We start from the raw sequence: 20,820 nt of genomic DNA, 5'->3' as shown, positions 1-20,820 counted from the left end.
TTCAATGAAGCACATAAATCAGAACAACTTGACATTAACATCAGTCCAATAGAGATGTCAAAAGTATAGGGTGCAATTAGGAGCTGAAAAATAACAAAGTGAAGAGATATCATCAAATCACAGCAGAGACTGTAATGGCCCTTGACACTAGCCAACTAATGAAGCTGATTGAACTATTCAATGGCTTTTATTTCAGGAATGAAGAGGTGGGGGTGGAGGAGGACCTTCCTGGGCAGTGGAAAGATGGAATCATTGATAGAATACCCTCAAAGGAAGCTCTCCTCAAACCACTGAGTTGGAATAATACTGCCACATTCTGGGGTCAGCATAAGCTTATGCTGGGCATGGTGAGGTCACAGATGCAGCAGGCAGAAAGATGGCATGTTTACATCCAGATCTGAGAAATAAGGTCAGTTCATCATTCGCTCTTATGGAAGGCCTCAGAGACAACAGAAACTTCTTTCCTCTGGTCTCAGTTTTTTTTCTTTTGTCCAATGTTATACCTGAATAAAGAAAGAATTACTTCTCAGGTATGAGTGATAGAGGCAGATACTGGCCTAGAAATTGTCTTGCATTCTTTCCAGGGGAAAATAAGTGACAAAGCCCCGGTAGGAGACAGAATAGCAAAAGTGTGTTGGGATCAGTTCTTACCCAGAAACCCAATAGCTATTGGATGGGAAAATGCTGAAAGAGATTTTTTTGTTGATATTTTATTATGAAAATTTTCAAACATATAGTAAAATTGAAATAATACGATAAGCACGTATGTACTCATCACCTAGATTCAGCATGCATTCTCATGATCACATATGATTTATTTATGTAGATGTCTAATCTCTGTTTTCCTGAACCTAAAACTTGAAAGTGGGTTATAGGAATTAGGACATTTCACTTCTACATTCTTCAGTCTGCATCTCCTTAAAAAAAGCACCTTTCTCTATAAAAAATGAACATTATCACACTTGGTAACATTTTTAAAAACTCTAACATCATGTAATCTTCTCTATGCAAATTTCATGTTATTGATTATTTTGCTTTAAAACTTTATTTTAGGAGGAGAAGATAGCCAAAGTTTGGTTAATGGAGGCAAAGCACAGCCAGATAGAAGGAATAAGTTGTAGTCCTCTATAGAGCTATAGAGTGATTATAATTAGCAACAATCTATTGTATGTTTTTAAATAGCTATACACAAACAACTATCCAGTTTCAATTGATATATCATCCATTGATGACTGGTACCTAAATCAATTACTTATTAGGAATTTTAAGAAGTGATCATCTAATTTCATCATTTCTCCACTTATTGCAAGATGATCTTTGAAACTGAACAATAATAACAGGATCCGGAGTCTCTACAATATAGCATGCACAAAGTCTAGACTATAGTTCAAAATTAGCTAACATACAAAGAAACAGAAAATGGGACTTATACACAAGAGAAAAGGAAATCATGTAGACCAACATGGAGATGCTGGAATTAGCAGACAAGAGTTTTAAAGCAGCTAATATAATTATGCTCAAGAACATAAAGAAAAATACAATCATGATAAACAAATAGGAAATACCAGGAGAGGAATAGAAGCTTTTTTTTTTTTTTTTTTAAAGAACCAAAAAAAGAATAAATTTGGAGGACTTTAAGTCTGTTCCTGATTTCAATACTTACTAAAAAGTTAAAATAATCAAAAGAGTGTAGTACTGACATGAGAATGAACATCTACGCCAATGGAATAGAATTTAGTGTTCAAGAATAAACACTTACTTTTATGGTCAATTGACTTTCAACAAATATACCAAGGCAATTCAATGAGGAAAGGATAGTCTTTTCAACAAATTATACTGAGACAATTGGATATCTATATGCATGCAACCAAAAAAAATTTTAGAGCCTTACCTAATGCATTACACACAAATTAAATTAAATGGATCATATAACTAAATATGAGAGCTCAGACTCTTAGGAAAAAAAGAGGGTAAATCTTCATAACCTAGAGTTAGGCAAAATATTTTAGATATGACACCCAAATTGCAACCAATAACAGAAAACTATTGCTAAATCACACATTAAAACTTTTGCATTTTTTAAATCACCAGCATTTCTATACAGCAACAATAAGACAAGCAGAGAGTCAAATCACGAATGGACTTCCATTCACAATTGCTACAAAGAGAGTAAAATACATAGGAATACAGCTGACGAGGGATGTGAAGGACATCTTCAAGGAGAGCTACAAACCACTGCTCAAGGAAATAAAAGAGGATACAAACAAATGGAAAACATTCTATCCTCATGGATAGGAAGAATTGACATCATGAAAATGGCAATACTGTCCAAAGTAATTTGTAGATTCAATGCTATTCCCATCAAACTACCATTGACATTCTTCATAGAACTAGAAAAAACTACTTCAAATTTCATATGGAACCAAAAAATAGCCTGTATAGCCAAGAAAATGCTAAGCAAAAAGAACAAAGCTGGAAGTACCACACTACCTGACTTCAAACTATATTACAAGGCCACAGTAAGCAAAACAGCAAGGTACTACTACCAAAACAGACACATAGATCAATGGAACACAACAGAGACCTCAGAAATAACACCACACATCTGCAGCCATCTGATCTTCGGCAAACCTGACAAAAACAAGCAATGGGGAAAGGATTCCCTATTTAATAATTGGTGCTGGGAAAACTGGCTAGCCATATGTAGAAAACAGAAACTGGACCCCTTCCTTACACCTTATACAAAAATTGACTCAAGATGGATTAAACACTTAAATATAAAACCCAAAACCAGAAAAACCCTAGAATAAAACCTAGGCAGAACCATTCAGGACATAGGCCTTGGCAAATACTTCATGACGAAAATGCCAAAAGCAATTGCAACAGAACCAAAATTGACAAATGAGATCTAATTAAACTAAAGAGCTTCTGCACAGCAAAAAAAAAAAAAAATATGATCAGAGAACAGACAACATATAGAATGGGAAAAAAATTTTTGCAATCTACCCATCTGACAAAGGTCTAATATCCAGAATCTACAAGGAACTTAAACAAATTTACAAGAAAAAACAAACAATGCCATCAAAAAGTGGGCAAAGGATATGAACAGATACTTCTCAAAGGAAGGCATTTATGCAGCCAACAAACATAAAAAAGCTCAAAATCACTGATCATTAGGTAAATGCAAATCAAAATCGTATGGAGATACCATCTCATGCCAGTCAGTATGGTGATTATTAAAAAGTCAAGAAACAACAGATACTGGTAAAGCTATGGAGAAATAGGAAGGCTTTTACATTGTTTGTGAGAATGTAAATTAGTGGAAGACAGTGTGGTTATTTCTCAAAGATCTAGAACCAGAAATACAATTTGACCCAGCAATCTCATTACTGGGTATATACCCAAAGGAATATAAATCATTCTACCATAAAGACACATGCCACATATCTTTATTGCAGTGCTATTTACAATAGCAAAGACTTGGAAGCAACCCAAATGTCCATCAATGATAGACTGGATAAAGAAAATTTGGTACATATACTCCATGGAATACTATGCAACCATAAAAAGAAATGAGATCATGTCCTTTGCAGGGACATGGATGAAGCTGGAAGCGATCATCCTCAGGAAACTAACATCGGAACAGAAAACCAAACACCACATGTTCTCACTCATAAGTGAGAGTGTTCTCATTATTCAATGAGAACACATGGACACAGGGAGGGGAACAATACACAGCAGGGCCAGTCAGGATGTGGGGAGAGAGGGGAAGGAGAGCATTAGGAGACATAGCCAATGCATGCGGGGCTTAAAACCTAGATGATGGGTTGATAGGTGCAGCAAACCACTATGGTACAGGTATACCTATGTAACAAACCTGCACATTCTGCACTTGTATCCAGGAACTTAAAGTAAAATAAAAATAAAAATAAAAAAACTTTTGCTCTTTAAAAAGTACTATGAAGAAAGAAAAGAAAGCCATAGATTGGGAGAAATATTTGCAACTTATGTATCTGAGAAGAGACTTGTATCCAGAATATATCAATAACTCTTACACTTCAATAATAAGACAACCCAACTTAAAATGGGTAAAAATTAAAAATTTGGAATAGAAATTTAAACAAAAAAGATGCTCAACATCATTTGTTACTAAGAAGACACAAACTAAAGCCACAGAGAAATACCACTTTAGATCCACAATGCTGGGGCAAGTAGAGGAGAGGCTGTCAACCCAAAATTGTATGCCCCAAAAAGTCCTTTATGAATGAAAGAAAAATAAAGACATTTTAAGATAAATTAGGATTAGGAGAATTCATCAGTGACAGCCTGAACTACAAACAAATGGAAAATAAAGTGACTCAGTCTGAAGTGAAGAGAAGGAAAATTATATTTTTGGGGAAAAATGAAGAATGCTAGAAACGATAAACCTATAAGTAAATGTTAATTACAACTTTTCCTCTTAATCTCTTTAACATATATGACTTACTTAAAAACTATAGCATTGAAATATGATATTTATGTATAAATGTAATAAACGTGCCAACCTAACAAAAAGGATAGTGACAGGGAATAGATGAATTTATGCATTTCCAAGACCAAATAAATAAAATGAGAAATAATGAAGCAGACATCACAACAGATACCACAGAAACACAAAAGATTATTAGAGACTATTATGAACAACTATACAACAGTAACTTTGAAAAACCTAGAGAAAATATATGAATTTCTGGAGAAATACAACCCACTAAGATTGAATCAGAAAGAAACATAAAACCTAACCAGACTAATAGCAAGTCACTAGATTAAATCATTAATACAATGTCTCCCAACAAAGGAAAATTCGGGACCAATGGCTTCACCACCAAATTCTACCAAACCTTTAAAAAGGAATTAATACCAATTCTTCTCAGAATATTCCAAAAATTGAAGTGAAGGGAATTTTTTCAAACTCATTTTACAGGGCCAGAGTAACACTGATACCAAAACCAGACAAGGACACAACACAAAAAGGAAACTATAAGCAAATATTCCTGATGAATGCAGATACACAAATCCTCAACAAAATATTGGCAAACCAAATTCAACAGCAGTCATAAAGTTAATATACTAGGATTGAATGGGATTTATCCCAGGAATACAAGAATGATTCAGCACAGGCAAGTCAATAGACATAATACATTAACAGAATGAAGGACAAAAACCAAATGATCATATCAATAGGCGCAGAAAAAGCATTTGACAAAATTTAATATTCCTTTATAACAAATCTTAATAAATTGGATATAGAAGGAAAGTGCCCTAGCACAATAAAGGCTGTTGTTGGGGATGTAAACTAGTAGTGCCACTGTGGACAACAGTATGGAGGTTCTTCAAAAATCTACAAATAGAACTACTATATGATCCAGCAATTCCACTACTAGGAATTTTTCCCCAAAAAAAGGACATTAGCGTGTTGAAGAGTCATCTTCACCCCATGTTTATTGTGGCACTGTTCACAATAGCCAAGATATGGAATCAATCTAGGTGTCCAACAACAGATGAATGGATAAAGAAACTTTGATATATACACATAATGAAATACTATTCAGCCATAACAAAAGAATACAATCCTTTCATTTGCAGCACAAGTACTTAAAGGACAGAAACAGATTGATAGTAAAAGGGTGAAAAACATACACTATGGAATCATTGTGAAGAGGATGCCATGGACATATTAATATGAGATAAAGTACACTTCATGACAAAAATTGTTATCAAAGGTAAGAGAGATATTTTAAAACAGATAAAAGACATTTCAAAATGATTCATAAGGAAGACAAAACAATCATAAGTATATGTGTTTAATAACAGAGCTTCAAAATATATAAAGTAAAAGTTGACAGAACTAAAGGAACAAGAAGAAACATCAACAGTCATGGAGGGAGATTTTAAACACCACCTCTCTAGGTAATTGACAATTGAGAAAAAAATTTCAGAAGATCTGAAAGTCACTACGAACCACAATGAATTAATTGACTTTTACAGTACAATACATCCAACAACTTCATGCTACACTTTATTTACAGGTGAACATGTACTTTCACCAAAATAGACCATATGCTGGACTGTAAAGCAAGTTTTAATACATTTCAAGATCTCTAACCATAATAGAATTAAATTAGAAATTGATGATAAAATATCTTCAAAAACTTCACATATTTGGAAAATAAACAACACAACTGTATCCCATCAAAATTTTCCTTGAAATTCTTTAAACCAACTTTTGTAATCTAGTTTACCTATCAACAAGTCTGACTCAAATGTTACTCTCTCCTTAAAGACTTTTCTGACATGCCACTAAGCTCTTGGTCTTTATTCTCAAAAACATGAATTCCTTAACCTGTTGTTCTCTTAGAGAAACTTTATTTCTCTCTTTTGGCACTTATCACTCAGTGTTTTGTTCATTCGTGTAATTTTGCTCCCACTGCAGTGCCTTTCATTTATTTTTGTAATTTTTTTGATATGTAATATTATACATATTTACGGGGTACATGTGATATTTTGTTACCTGCACAGAATATGTAACCATCAAGTCCTTTTTTATTATTATTATTTTTATTTTTGAGGTAGAGTCTCGCTCTGTCACCCAGGCTGGAGTGCAGTGGCCCAATCCCGGCTCACTGCAAGCTCCGCCTCCTGGGTTCACGCCATTCTCTTGCCTCAGCCTCCCGACTAGCTGGGACTACAGGCGCCCGCCACCTTGCCCGGCTAAATTTTTTTGTAATTTTAGTAGAGATGGGGTTTCACTGTGTTAGCCAGGATGGTCTCGATCTCCTGACCTCATGATCCACCCACCTCGGCCTCCCAAAGTGCTGGGATTATAGGCGTGAGCCACCGTGCCCGGCCCCTTTTTTGTTTTTATATCCCCAGTTCCTGGTGCAGAGTAGACCCTTGATACATAGTTGTTTAAAAGAAAGATAGTAAGGCCAGGTACGGTGGCTCACACCCGTAATTCCAATGCTTTGGGAGGCCGAGGAGGGCGGATCACTTGAGGTCAGGAGTTGGAGACTAGCCTGGCCAACATAGTTCTACCAAAATACAAAAATTAGCCAGGCGTCGTGCAGCAGACTGTAATCCCAGCTACCTGGGAGGCTCAGGCATGAGAATCGCTTTAACCGGGGAGGTGAAGGTTGCAGTGAACCAAGATAACTTCACCGCACTCTAGCCTGGGAGACAGAGCGAGACTGCATCACAAAAACAAAAACAAAAACAAAAACAAACAAAAAAACTACACACACACACACAAAATTAAAATAAATAAATAAAAGAAAGATACTAAGGAAGAAAGGAGAGGAAGAGAGGATAGGGAAAGAGAGCAAGAAAGAGAGGGAGGGACAGAGAAAGGAAGGAAAGGAGAAATGAAGGAAAGAAGAGAGGGAGGGAGGCAGACAGGGAAAGATTGAAGGAGGAAGAGAGGAAGGAAGGGAAGACAACCATGTTTTAACTCAAAGAAGTCAGGCCTTTTTAGTGATAATCACATGAATCTAAGCCCCAAAAGACAAATGTTTTATTTATTGTATCTTCTTTACCTAGAAAGTGATTTGGAATATTTTTCAATAGCTAAAAAATTATCTCTGGTGTGAAGAGAGTAGAGCCTGAAGATACTGTTTATGACAGATCCAGGTTTGTAAAAACATTTTTTCCTGTGTATCTCATGCATAGAGCTACATAGTTTTACAGCCAACATTTGAGCAAAGTAATTTTGAGGGCATCTAAGTGTCAGCTACCCACACTGGTTTCAGTTATTAAAGGATTAGCTGGTACATATAATGAAAATTTATTCCTCCAAATCCGGATACAGCTTATTGGAAAAAATTGCAGTCTAAATCAAGAGTATATGGAGCCCATAGAGGTTTAGGACGAGGTAATATATTTCTGAACACATTTCACTCTCAATATGATCTCATTGACTTAAAATGCTAAGAGGCATCGGTTTTGCTAAGATTTTATCCTACAAAATTTGGACAGGGAAGATTGCATCCTTGTGAGTCATTTCCCCAATACTAGCTTTCTGAATTTTAAAGGTATGTGTCTGTTTATGTGCAATTATTGCTACACTTATTTGAAAACAATATGTGGGATAATTCTAGGAGGAATGATACTTAAATCTTGAATCAAGATGGTAGTATTGTTGATTATTAAATACTTAGCCTTGATTTACTTGCATCCCCAAGAGGACACTTTCAGACTTCACTGCAAATAATCCTGTATGCTTTAAAATAGGTATCACTCTGTTGACACATAATCTTTCCATACATGAACAACAATTCATTTACCAATTAAATATATGTGGAGAACATTGTGCCAGGCACTGGGTTTCTAACTCTAAACCCAAACTCTGTCATAGGAAGTGATAAGAAAGAACACAGAGGCTAATAAACATCCATGACAACAGGATGTGTAAGGGCTTGAATAGGGGACGTTCTGACTATTAGGGCAGCTAATATATTTCTTAAGAAAATAGCATCTAAACTGACGTCAGTCACAACAGGAATGATCCAGCCGACAACAACAGTTCTCTTGTAAATCAAGTGACTGTTTCACAACGTCTTCTCTTATCCAATCTCCAACATCTCCTACACCTCTCATTTTCAGCTGATGGCTGTATTTCATAGTTACGGAAAAAAAGAAACAAACATTTCTCATCCCCAGTTCCACCAACAGACTTGCATCTTCTGCCAGGTTCCCTGCCCTAAATGTGTGCCTGGAATCCATCTCCTTGCACCGCCCCCATGACCTTGCTTCCTTTTTCTACTGCAATATCAATCAAATCATCTTTACTAGATCCTTCCCCAGGACGGCCAGCCACATCTTCATAGTAACCATCCTTTAAAGCAACACTCACCCTGCCCCACATCTCCCTCTAGATTTTTGGATATCATCCCAGTTTTCTTTTATGCTCATACAAAATTCCCCAAAAACACTCACTACACTCACTCCTTTCTCTTCCCTACCTCCCATTCTCTTCAAAAATCTATTTTAATTGGCCCTTGTCCCCACCAAGAAACTGAAACAGCTCTTATCAACATCGCCAAAAACTATTTCTCATCAGAGTCAGAGTTTGCTTGACTTCTCAGCATCAGGTGACATGGATGACCACTCCTTGCTTCTCGGGGTTCTCCTGATACCACATTTCTACGTGTCTTCCTCCTCTTCACCAGCCACTCCACCTTCATCTCCTCTGCTGGCTCCTTCTTTCTATACCATATCCCTAAATATAGGAGTATCTAAGGTTTGGCCTTTGCCTCATCTGCCCATCTACATTCTAAGTGATCTCATTATGTCTTGTGACTTTAAATGTCATCTATAGGTTGGTGACCCTCTAACTCATACCCAGACTTCTCCCCTATATGCCAGGCTCTTGTATCCAGTCTCCTGCCTGGTCATTTATTCACCCCTTGATGGACAAACAGATTGTCTGCAGTCCTATTACTGTGAATAACAATAGGATGAACATCCTTGAGTATACATGTATTTTGGGGACCATCGTGAGAATTTCTCTGGGATGTATCTTCAGGATCAAGATTGTTGGATCACGTGGTATACATAAATATAATTCCAGTACAGCAGTTGTTCTCAAGAATGGCTATAAGGGCTCTGGTAACCATGAGAGCTTTTCTATCTTGGTGGTGCTAAAGCCTGGCTGTATGTTAGGCTCACTTGGGGAGATTTTAAAAATCCAGTCACCTAGGCTATAAGCCAGGCTCATTAAGCCAGACTTTCCGGGAGCAGAATAGACACAGCAGTATTATTTACAGTTCCCTGGGAGATTCTAATATGCAAATAAGACTGAGAACCACTGCTGTATTTCCACATATTTACCAACACTTGGCTTTTTCCAGCTTTCTAGTATTGCCAATAGAATATCTGTTAAGTGTATCATTGTTACTTTAATCTGCATTTCTACAGGTATTTTCATTATTCTCAATACAATGAATCAGCTTTCTCAATATTATCTTCTAAACAATTTGACCTTTTCCCATTATGATGGTCCTATAGATTGTCAAGCTCTTTGTAGCTAAAATCCAGTAAATCTACTTAGTTCACAGTATCTCATCAAACACAGCTCTAAAAAAGATTTCACACAATATGCGTTTGTCATAATTGTTAAAATATTGGGCACATAGTATCTATTTTGTGTGTGTGTGTGTGTGTGTGTGTGTGTGTGTGTGTAGTATGTATATACAGTTTATGCTTGAGCAAAATGGGTTTGAACTGCAGAGGTCCACTTAGACATGGATTTTCTTCCACCTGTGCCACCCCTGAGACAGCAAGACGAACCCCTTCTCTCACCCCTCCTCTCCCAACTCAACGTGAAGATGATGAGGTTGAAGACCTTTATGATAATCCACTTCCACTTAGTGAATGGTAAATATATTTTCCTTATAATTTGCTTAATAACATTTTCTTTTCTCTAGCTTACTTTCTTATGGGAATACAGAATGTAATACATATAACATACAAAATATGTGTTAATCGACTGTTTTATGGTATGAGTAAGATTTCTGGTCAATATTAGGCAATTAGTAGTTAAGTTTATGGGGAAGTCAAAAGTTAGACTGGCATTTTTCACTGTGGGAACAGGGAAGCAGTGTCCCTAAGCCTCATATTATTCAAGGGTCAACAGTAGATGAGTGTATGCATATGTACGTGTATAGTTTATTTGTGTGTAGTGTAGTTTTGTGTTGAGACCTTTGATTTTGGAAATGGAATAGTCCAGTAATTGAGAATTCAGATTCTGGTGTCAGACAGACTTAGATTTGAATTCCAGCTTTGCCCGTTGACCAGTTTGGAAACCTCAGGGAAGTTGCCAAATCTCTGCTGGAGCCTCGGGTTCTTTGTTGGTCGAGTGACAGTAATAACTTAGGCCACATATGTTTATTGTGGAGATTAAATAAGGAAATGTAGATAAAGCATGAAATGCAATGCCTGATGCACTATATATGCTCCGTAAATGGTGGTTTTTGTCATGACTACACTTTATGTAACTTGCCGTGCCAGGCGTTGCCTAGCTTTGGAATTTGAAGTACTTGTTCATTTATTAAGATTGGTGCAAAAGTAATAGCGGGTTTGCCACTGAAAGAAATGGCAAAAACCGCAATTACTTTTGCACCAACATAACAGTTGTTAGAACAGATTGATCCTCTTCTTTCGAGAGAAAAATAATGCATGCATATTTTTCAGGTACCTCTGAACTCACTTTGGTTGACAGTAGCTTAGCATTACACTCAGGTAACAATAAAAGCCTAGTCTTTCATTTTTACAACAGAATGATAACCATGCAACTTGAATTGAATGTCTCCGATCTATCAACATAAGGTAATTTTGGGAAACAAGAGTGTTAACACTTGGAGCTCATAGAGAACATATCAATTATGTGAACCTGCTCCACAAACACACCACAAGTCAACTGGTTATTGTGGGAGACCATCCAGGGTAGTGCTTTCCAAAACTTAGATGACCAAATCGTGAAGCAAATTGTTGCTATATGGTTCAGATTTCCCTATTTCCAAAGAAGCCAGAAATGTAATTTTAAAAAATTAATTGCAGCTGTATTTACAATAGCCAAGTTTTGGATTCAACCTAAGTGACCATTAACAGATGAAGGATGAAGAAAATGTGGTACATATACACACGGGAATATTATTCAGCCATAAAAATGAAGGCAATCTGTAATCGATGGCAACATAGAAGGAACTGGAGAACATTATGCTAGTGAAATAAGTTAGGCACAGAAAGAAAAACAGTACGTGATAATAGTCCTGCCAGCTACTGGGACAAAATGCAACTGGACTGTGTAATTTTATCTCCCATTGAATCTTACCTTAAATAACATCCTAGCGCTATGGCCTGAGCGAGGTTCTGTGTTGCTAAATGCCTTGTTCATTCTTTTTGTTATTGTAATTCCATGTTTCATTACAATGTCTACCTTATGAACTGTATTTTCACCAATCCAAAAGTTCGTTGAGGACAGGGATTGCACCTAGATCTTAACACCTTACACCTCACACATTTTAGTTACTTAAAAATGTTTGTGGGATGAATAAATGACTAAATCCATAAATATCCTCTATGTCCTTTCAGGAGTTACTTAAGACATGTCCATTTGAAAAATGCATCAAAGTCTTCTGACAAATAATTGTCAAAGAAACTAACAATTTAGTTTCTTGAATATACATTGTTTCCATAAAAATTTACTTTAAGACTTCATATACAAATTTTCACAGGTTTTATGAGAAATAGAAAATTCATCTTTTCAGGTGAAGTTAAATGTTTTCCCTTTGATCCAAAACCAATCATAAAACCTTTTTTCCTTGGTTGCCAGTAAGCTCAGAGGTACAGTTAACACTCAGTTGTAGTAACGATTGCATTGCTGAAACTACGTCTTTTCTGATCCTTCTTTTTTCCCCCCAACGTTTTCCATTTTGTTTTAATTGTCCTGTTTTAAGCTTGTTAGTTGTGTCACTCAAGTAAAATATTTTATGGAAGCAGGCAACATAGAAATCATTAGAAAACAATTATGAAGTAAAATATACAGCAATTTGCTTTAGGACAAATCCACTCCAGAGGCTTCATCCAGTTAGCAATTAGCATCCAGCAGGTTTTAGCACCCATTTGCCACCTGTTCAGCAGTCTTAACTTTGTACTCCAGAACACTGCATGGCATTAGTGGTTACACTGAAGGGCTTGGTATCTATTGTAACAGTGAACTAAATGCTTCAGAGAAGAAGTGTATAGTACATGGACACTGCCTTCATGGAGGTTGCCGTCTCACTGTAGAAAACAAGATTTTTTACACTAGACTATTAATAATGAATCATGGTTGGTATATTCATTTGCTGTGCTGCTGTAACAAAGTACTACAAACTGGTGGCTAAAAACAATAGAAATGTCTTTTCTCGCTGTTCTGGAGGCTGGAAGACATCTGAAATAAAGGTGTGGGCACAGCCAGGCTCTCTCTGAATGAAGTACCTAGGGAAGAATCTGTTTCATATCCTTCTCTTCGTTTCTTCTGGAGTCCTGGCAATGCTTGATTTCTAGCCACATCAATCTCTGCCTTTATCGACACGCGGCGTTCTCCCTGTGTCTCTTCTGATGAGAATCCCAGTCAGATTGGATTAAGGCCTGCACCACTCCAATATGATCCCAGCTGAATAAAGCCTCTATTTCCAAACAAAGTTACATTCACAGGTACCAGGGGTTCAAACCTCAACATACCTTTCAGGGGGACAAGATGAGACCCATACAGTTGGCATAAGAAAAAGTGCCAAGAAGTGCTGAACAGACACTTGCGAAGGTTCTTGAACAGAAATGTTGGGGTCCTGCTGAGAGAGGAGGCCTGCCAGTGGGTTTGCATCTCAGTACTGTTCTAGGAGGGGCCCACATCACTGACACTGAGGTATTTGTTGTCGGTGTGTCTTTTTTTCCACTAAGGGCATTTCCCTGTTATTCTGTTCACTCACCCCACCTCATCCTTTGTTGCAAACTGACTCTACCCGATATTGTTCTATTTGCGGAGCAATCTCGTTTTAGACCTTGGCATTCTTAGTGTGCTCTGCATGTTGAGTTTTTATCAGTTGTGTGTGATGAGAAATTTCGAAGGCACTTTTTACAGGAAGGCCTTCCTTTACTTGTGTTCTTATCTCTTATTGCTATCACAAGCTCGTGTGATAGATTTTCCCAGCCTTAAATTCATAGAGTTCTCTGAAATAAACAGAAAATATACACGCCTGATTTTTTTTTTCTTTGCTGCTAACAGTACGTGTGCAAATATACAGAGGCCATCAAATTATACTCCCAACTATCAGCCGGACTGCAGTTTATATAGATTTGAAACAAGACTTTGCTTATCTTCCTTCCCTAATGGAATTTTTAAAAAGTTGTCTTTGCTGGTTTTCTTTTAGGGATAAAATGTTCACTTTCTTTTTATAAGGCTTTATCATTATCATCTCCATTCTCTTGGCCGATCAGGCAAAAGTGAACCTTAAAATGTACTTCCTCTCTTCCTAGGCAAGGCCTGATGAGCAACATAGATTTGAAACATCTCTCACTTTCCTCCCTCAAATGAAAATTCAAAAAAATTAGAGTGATATTAACTTACTACTATTAAGGGGGGTGTTTTAGCTCATTTTAATGGTAAGAGCCTTATTCGAATGTTTATTTTTAGACATAATCGCAGTTGTTATCAATTAGCGTTTTGTTGAATGTTAGTTGTGTGGTATTTTGCTAGGCAATAATTGAGCAAATTATAACAAATGGCATTTACATAACATACCAACTGATGGAAAGTCACAAGTTTATGACCTGAAGTATATTTTGAGACTAATAGAGCAGGAAAGATGTTTATCTCATTAGATGGAAACCAGAAGTGAGAATACAGCAGGACCCAGTAATTCCAATTTCTATATTTAAGTCCTCAGTTTCATCCTGAGTCATTAATAAATGTGGTCCTGTTCCTCATCTGCTTACACATGAGTGCTTTGAACAACCTCCTCGCAACCTTTATTTCTGTCAACACTACTCCCAGCATCATATGAAAACACGAGCATCTTATATGTGAGTAATGATTTCTAGTTCTTCAAATGCAACTGCATTTTTTTCCCACATTGCTCAATGTGGAAGGGTTATGTGGCTGGTCCTGTGGAATCCTGATCATGAGATGCAGACACTGAGCTCTACCTGGACTCTGGGGATTGAGGGGTAGGTTGGGCTGGTTTCCCTGTGCTACCCAGCCTCCTCCACCCACCGCGATCCCATTTGCTCCTTGCTCAATGTATCTCAAAGTTGTCTGTTACTTCTCACATTGGATTGGATGGAGGCACTTAGGGCCTCCATCACATTTCTTCTCTAACCTATCAATAGCTCCCCCTGTTCTTCTGCATCAACAAGTCCCACCCAATCACTGCCATTCCAAAAAGCTATCTAGAAAATAGAAAAGTGCTCTTTTTCCTCTTCCCCATCAATTCCAATTTTCCATGCTGCAGGTCCTGAAGAGCCTTATCTACATTACATGGCCCATGACAACTGTAGCCCATGCAGATGCATCATTTCTTAGCTTTTATGTCCCCCTAGCATTAAACTGTATGCCTATCTCATTATCATTTAGATGTTGGCTGTGTGTGTTCATTTTATTCTCCTAACCAGATTATAATAGCTTCGAAGTAAGAAACTTGTCATCTATTTTCCTATTTTGCACAATTACATGCACATTTGATGACTGATACTTGATTGATATTTGATATTTCTTAATTTCTTAGCTTTTTAGCTCCAAAATGTAGGTGGAGGCCATATAAAACATCTAGCTACAAATAATAATGGTTTTAAGTTAATTGAAATTAACCAAACTTATCATGGTTTTAAATTAATATTTCATCATACATTCCAAAATTCTGATTGAGGTAAACCTTTAAAAACATGAAATGCTCATATGGTTTTTACTCCATTTTTAAATACCACTTAAAAAGAGAACATTATAGACTTATGTACAATGTTGTATGAATGAGAATTGTCATCTTTGAGCTTCCTGCTTTATCTGACTGAACATTTTCCATAATCATTCATCTTTATGAAACTGTATTTACAGTTGCTTCGGGAAACTCAAAGTTCTGCTATTTTCTATGTGCTCTTCATGCATTGTTTATCCCGTGCTCCCATTTGGGACCGGACCATCCTATTGAGGCAAGAAGTTGAGACTTCTATTTTGTTGATTCATTTGAGTAATGAGAAAAAATGCTTTTAAGTGGAGTGACCTTAACTAGATAGTTCTTTGGGCATCAAAAGGAAAAAAAAAAGTTAATTCCTATCAAAGCTTCATTAAACGGATGCTTTGTAAGAAAGGCTAATAAAGTACGATGATCCCATTAGTTTCAGGGGAACTCGCTGCTGCAACGCCTCAGATAGAGTTGTTGGTCCTGCTTTATCAGTAAAGCATCTTAGATGCCCAGTTAAATGGGACTTCTTTCTCCCGCTCTAACTGGTGCTTTAGGGATTTTAGAATACTAGCCAATGGCTGACTGGCTTTATGGGATTTATGCACCACTGCAGCCACAGAATCAAGTTTTATCCTCTGAATGTGTGGAAGGCCCATGATAAATTAAAGTTTCCTCCTTTCCTTGTTCCTAAAGTTTTGAGAATTTGGTCTTTAGATACCAGCATTTGAAAAACCACATTGCAAGGATTCACTTGCAAAGATACAAAGCCACATCTGGATATTATAGTGTGGTTTCAGAAAGTTCCCTATACAATTTATTTGATACGGTTTCTATATTTTCCATGTGAGATCCGGTTTACATACAGTGCAATCCATAATTCAATTAGTCTCATGAAAGTCCATCGTCCATCAAGATCTAGAACTTGGAAAGTTTCCTTTTGACATTTCCCAGTTCATGCCACTGCTCTCCCACTTCATGTTGCATCAGTGCATAGCATGGGGTTTCTGGCTTCAGAGAAGCATCTGCAGGCTCAGTTAATTCATGTAGTCATCCACAACAACATGTGGATGTCAGAATGTCTCAGCAAATGAGCTTATCAGGAAAACTTCCCAGACGTGCACCGTAAGTTTATATTCATCCTTGGGAAAAACATACCACATGTCTGACACCCACCTACCTGTCTTGCCTCTACTAACAGATAGATTGAGTTCACTAAGTGCTGCTTCCTATTTATCACAATATCTTGAAGCAGTTGAACATATGATGGTTCAGCTTCAGATCTGTATTTCTAACATCTGTATGCCACATGAATTAATTTTAAATAAGTCAACAAACTATGGCATACAAGGTTCTAATTTTTAAACTTCACTGTAATCCGTGTGCTAATTTCATAAGTGGTATCATCAAGATGATCCTTTGTTTAAAAATTCAAATGCTTATATGCCTAATGACCAGAAATTTTAAACATCAAAATACATAAGCACTTTGATATCAAATATCATATATATTGAAGGGCTAAAGTAGGCATGGTACTTAATTTAGCTAAGATCCTATATAAAGGCAATGCAAGAGTAGCCTTTTTGAAAAACACCTTTATGGTGATTTTAAAAAAAAAAAGGAGAAAGAAGTTAACCCCATTCCTAGATCCCTGCCGCGTGCAGGAAATCAAAGGAAAGAAAATTAACACCACTGGACCAAACACTGGTCAGGGTAGGTATCTTCAAATATTTGAAAGACTGTCATGTGAAACAGGAGTTAATTAGATGGACTCGGTTAATTCCACAGGACAGCACAAAGAACAATAAAAAGAAGTTCCAGAGGAAGCTGATTTTTTGCCTCAATATAAGGAACTGTCTTAACATTTACAGTGCTTTAGAAATGGGATGGGCCAGACCACATTGCTAAATAGTAAATTCCCAGTCTCTAGAAGTGGTGAGAGTCAGGGCGACCTCTATTCAAAATAATACAGATGGAATCGGAGCTCTAGTGAAAAAAATTGCCTATGTGACCTCGTAAACTTATCCCAAATCCAAGATTAAGTTGCTCCTTGTACTTGGTTGATGAGAAGATATCATCTCTCCCAAATCAGCTTGTTTGTTTATTTTTCAAATTCTCCGATGATTAAGAAAGAATTTTACTCTAACTTCCAGCTGTCCTCTGTATTTCCTCCAACAGGAAAAAAATATGAATTTTAGAAGAGCTCTTCAGTATTTTCTGTGATATGATTACCTCAGGCAGTGTTACAAATGTAATTAAAATTCTGTTTGCATTCCTTGAAATATAGATAAGCATGGCAGACTGTGATCATCCTGAAATATTCGATTTGGGTAGTTATCTAATCGAGGCTGGTAACAGTTAAGATTATCCTGGATCCATATATTTTGAGACTAAGACTGATTCCCTGTCATCATTGTTATACTCTGGGCTATTAGGTTACACATGTTCCAGGACAAGCTTGTGGTCCCTGGGGAGCAGCGAAGCTGAGGAGACTGTGGCAAGACTTCAGCTATTTACTGTGTATAGATGCTTGTTCTAACAAAGCAATCTGGATTTTATTTTAAAATAAACATTACAAATGTGTGTTCCAATGCCAGGCAGAGACCCACTTCCATATCAATTGAGTAAAACAGAGCTGTAAAAAAAAAAAAAAAAAAATGGAAACTTACTGCTGCCTTCCAAGAGTCAGTAAAAATAATAACTCCCGTTATCAGAAAGGGCAGTACAAAATTACTCATGCAAAGAACAAGCAAAGGTTTCTTGCTTTTCCTTTTTGGCTTTCTTGCTACCAATTTAAGATCAAGATCTTAGAAGGAATTACATTCCATCTTAGGTAGAACTGACAGAAACACATTTTCAATTACCAGCAGGTGACAATAGAACAACAATGTCAGTGGTTTTTTAAACAAGGTTATTTCTTGCTTTACAAAGGTGACCATTTATAAATGACTGAACAAGATCTCTAACAAATAATATTACTCTTTTCAAAAAATATAAATACTATAACTTTGGATACTGGTACATTTAATTTACACATTTCTGCTTTCTTAGTGATCTGGAGGGGAAAAAAAAGGTCATGGCAACAGAATTATTTGACTTTAAAAATATTCACTACTCAGTGCAACTCAAGGAGACCTATTGTGATAAACATGGTTATTACTTACTTCCATTAAAAGAAAACACAGTTCATGACTTTATTTTTGTTATTGTAGTTTTTGCAATGGTCATACTTCTCAGGACACATTGAAACACTTGCAAACGAATGAATTAATGAATGAATATAAGTAGAAGGATGGATAAAATTAATAAATGTAATTGACACAGGTGCTATAAGGCAGCCTCATGGCCAAACCCTATAGTTTTATTTCTACATCATTTCCCTCCGTTAATCCAAGGAGCCCCAAATAATATCCAGAGATACATTTCAGTAACTCATATCAAAAACTCACTTTTTTCTCAAGTCATTCGACGAATTAGACTTGCAGTCATCTTAACATTAACTGCCGTTTTCTTTTTGCAAACTTGAGTTTTCAGTCAAGTTGTTTGTAAGTCAAAAGCAGCTTCAATAGAAAATAATTTCAGTGGGCTTCCAATTATCCTTCTAAAAGGCAAATACAATAATCACCTTGGGCCCTTCTTTCTCTTGGAATATTTTCCCTAACAGTTCCCAGTTGTTTGGAGCATCTTGTTGTTGTTGTTGTTGTTTTAATGGAGGAAAGAAGTTTAATTGACTCACAGTTTCACATGCCTGGAGAGGCCTCAGGAAACATACAATCATGGCAGAAGTGGAAGCAAACACCTCCTTCTTCACAAGGTGGCGGGAGAGAGAAGAGTGAGGAGCAAATGGGGAAGAGCCTCTTATAAAACCATCAGATCTCATGAGAACTCACTATCGCAAGAACAGCATGAGGGAAACCACCTCCACGATCCAGTCACCTCCCACTGGGTTCCTTTCTCTACATATGTGGATTATGGTGATTACAATTTGAGATGAGATTTGGGTGGGGACACTGCCAAAGTATATCAGTAGGTATACCATGATTTCTTCCTTAAAAAGGTATTTTACTTTTTAGTAACATGGAGAAATCCTCAAAACATGATAAGTAAAAAGAAAAAAAGATGCCAAATGAAATTTACTTGTTCACTTATTCATGTATTCAACAAATATATTCTAAGATCCCTCTATACGTTGGCACTGTTCTATGTGCTGCAGATTTAGCAGTGAACAAGTCCAAAGTTCTTCGTTTCATGGAACTTATATCCCAGTGAAGTGAAGATAACAGAAAGCAAATAAACAAGTATATATGTAATATATTGATTGTGATAAAGAATGGTAAATAATAAAACAGGGTTTAAAGTATTGATTCCAAATTATTTTTAAAAGCAACCAACCTCCCTAAAACACAGATGTGGCACACATTTAGCTATTCCTTTGTGAAATTTCTCTGCTTACATAGGTTGCATTTTTCTTTTCTTTTTTTATTTTTATTATACTTTAATTTCCGGGATACATATGCAGAATGTGTTACATAGCTATACACGTGCCATGGTGGTTTGCTGCACCCATCAACCTGTCACCTACATTAGGTATTTGTCCTAATGCTATCCCTCCCCTAGCCCTCCACCCCCCAACAGGCCCCAGTGTGTGGTGTTCTCCTCCCTGGGTCCATGTGTTCTCAAATTGTTCAACTGCCACTTTTGAATGAGAACATGTGGTGTTTGGTTTTCTGTACCCATGTTAGTTTGCTGAGAAAGATGGTTTCCAGCTTTATTCATGTCCCTGCAAAGCAAATGAACTCATCCTTTTTTATGGCTGCATAGTATTCCATGGTGTATATGTGCCACATTTTCTTTAGTCTGTCACTAATGAGCATTTGGGTTGGTTCCAAGTCTTTTCTGTTGTGAATAGTGCTGCAATAAACATACGTGTGCGTGTGGTCTTTATAGTAGAGTGATATATAATACTTTGGGTATATACCCAGAAATAGGATTGCTGGTTCAAATGGTATTTCCGGTCCTAGATCCTTAAGGAATTGCCACACTGTCTTTCACAATGGTTGAACTAATTTACACTCCCACCAACAGTGTAAAAGTGTTCCTATTTCTCCACATCCTCTCCAGCATCTGTTGTTTCCTGACTTTTTAATGATCGCCATTCTAACTGGCATGAGATGATATCTCATTGTGGTTTTGATTTGCATTTCTCTAATGACCAGTGATGATGAGCTTTTTCTCATGTGTTTTTTGGCCGCATAAATGTCTTCTTTTGAGAAGTATCTGTTCATATCCTTTGCCCATTGATGGGGTTGTTTTTTTCTTGTAAATTTGTTTAAGTTCCTTCTAGATTCTG

The sequence above is a fragment of the Macaca mulatta genome, chromosome 4 (assembly GCF_049350105.2).
Source record: "Macaca mulatta isolate MMU2019108-1 chromosome 4, T2T-MMU8v2.0, whole genome shotgun sequence".
NCBI lineage: Eukaryota > Metazoa > Chordata > Mammalia > Primates > Cercopithecidae > Macaca > Macaca mulatta.
The sequence above is the reverse complement of the archived record's forward strand: the minus strand, read 5'-3'. Positions refer to the sequence as shown.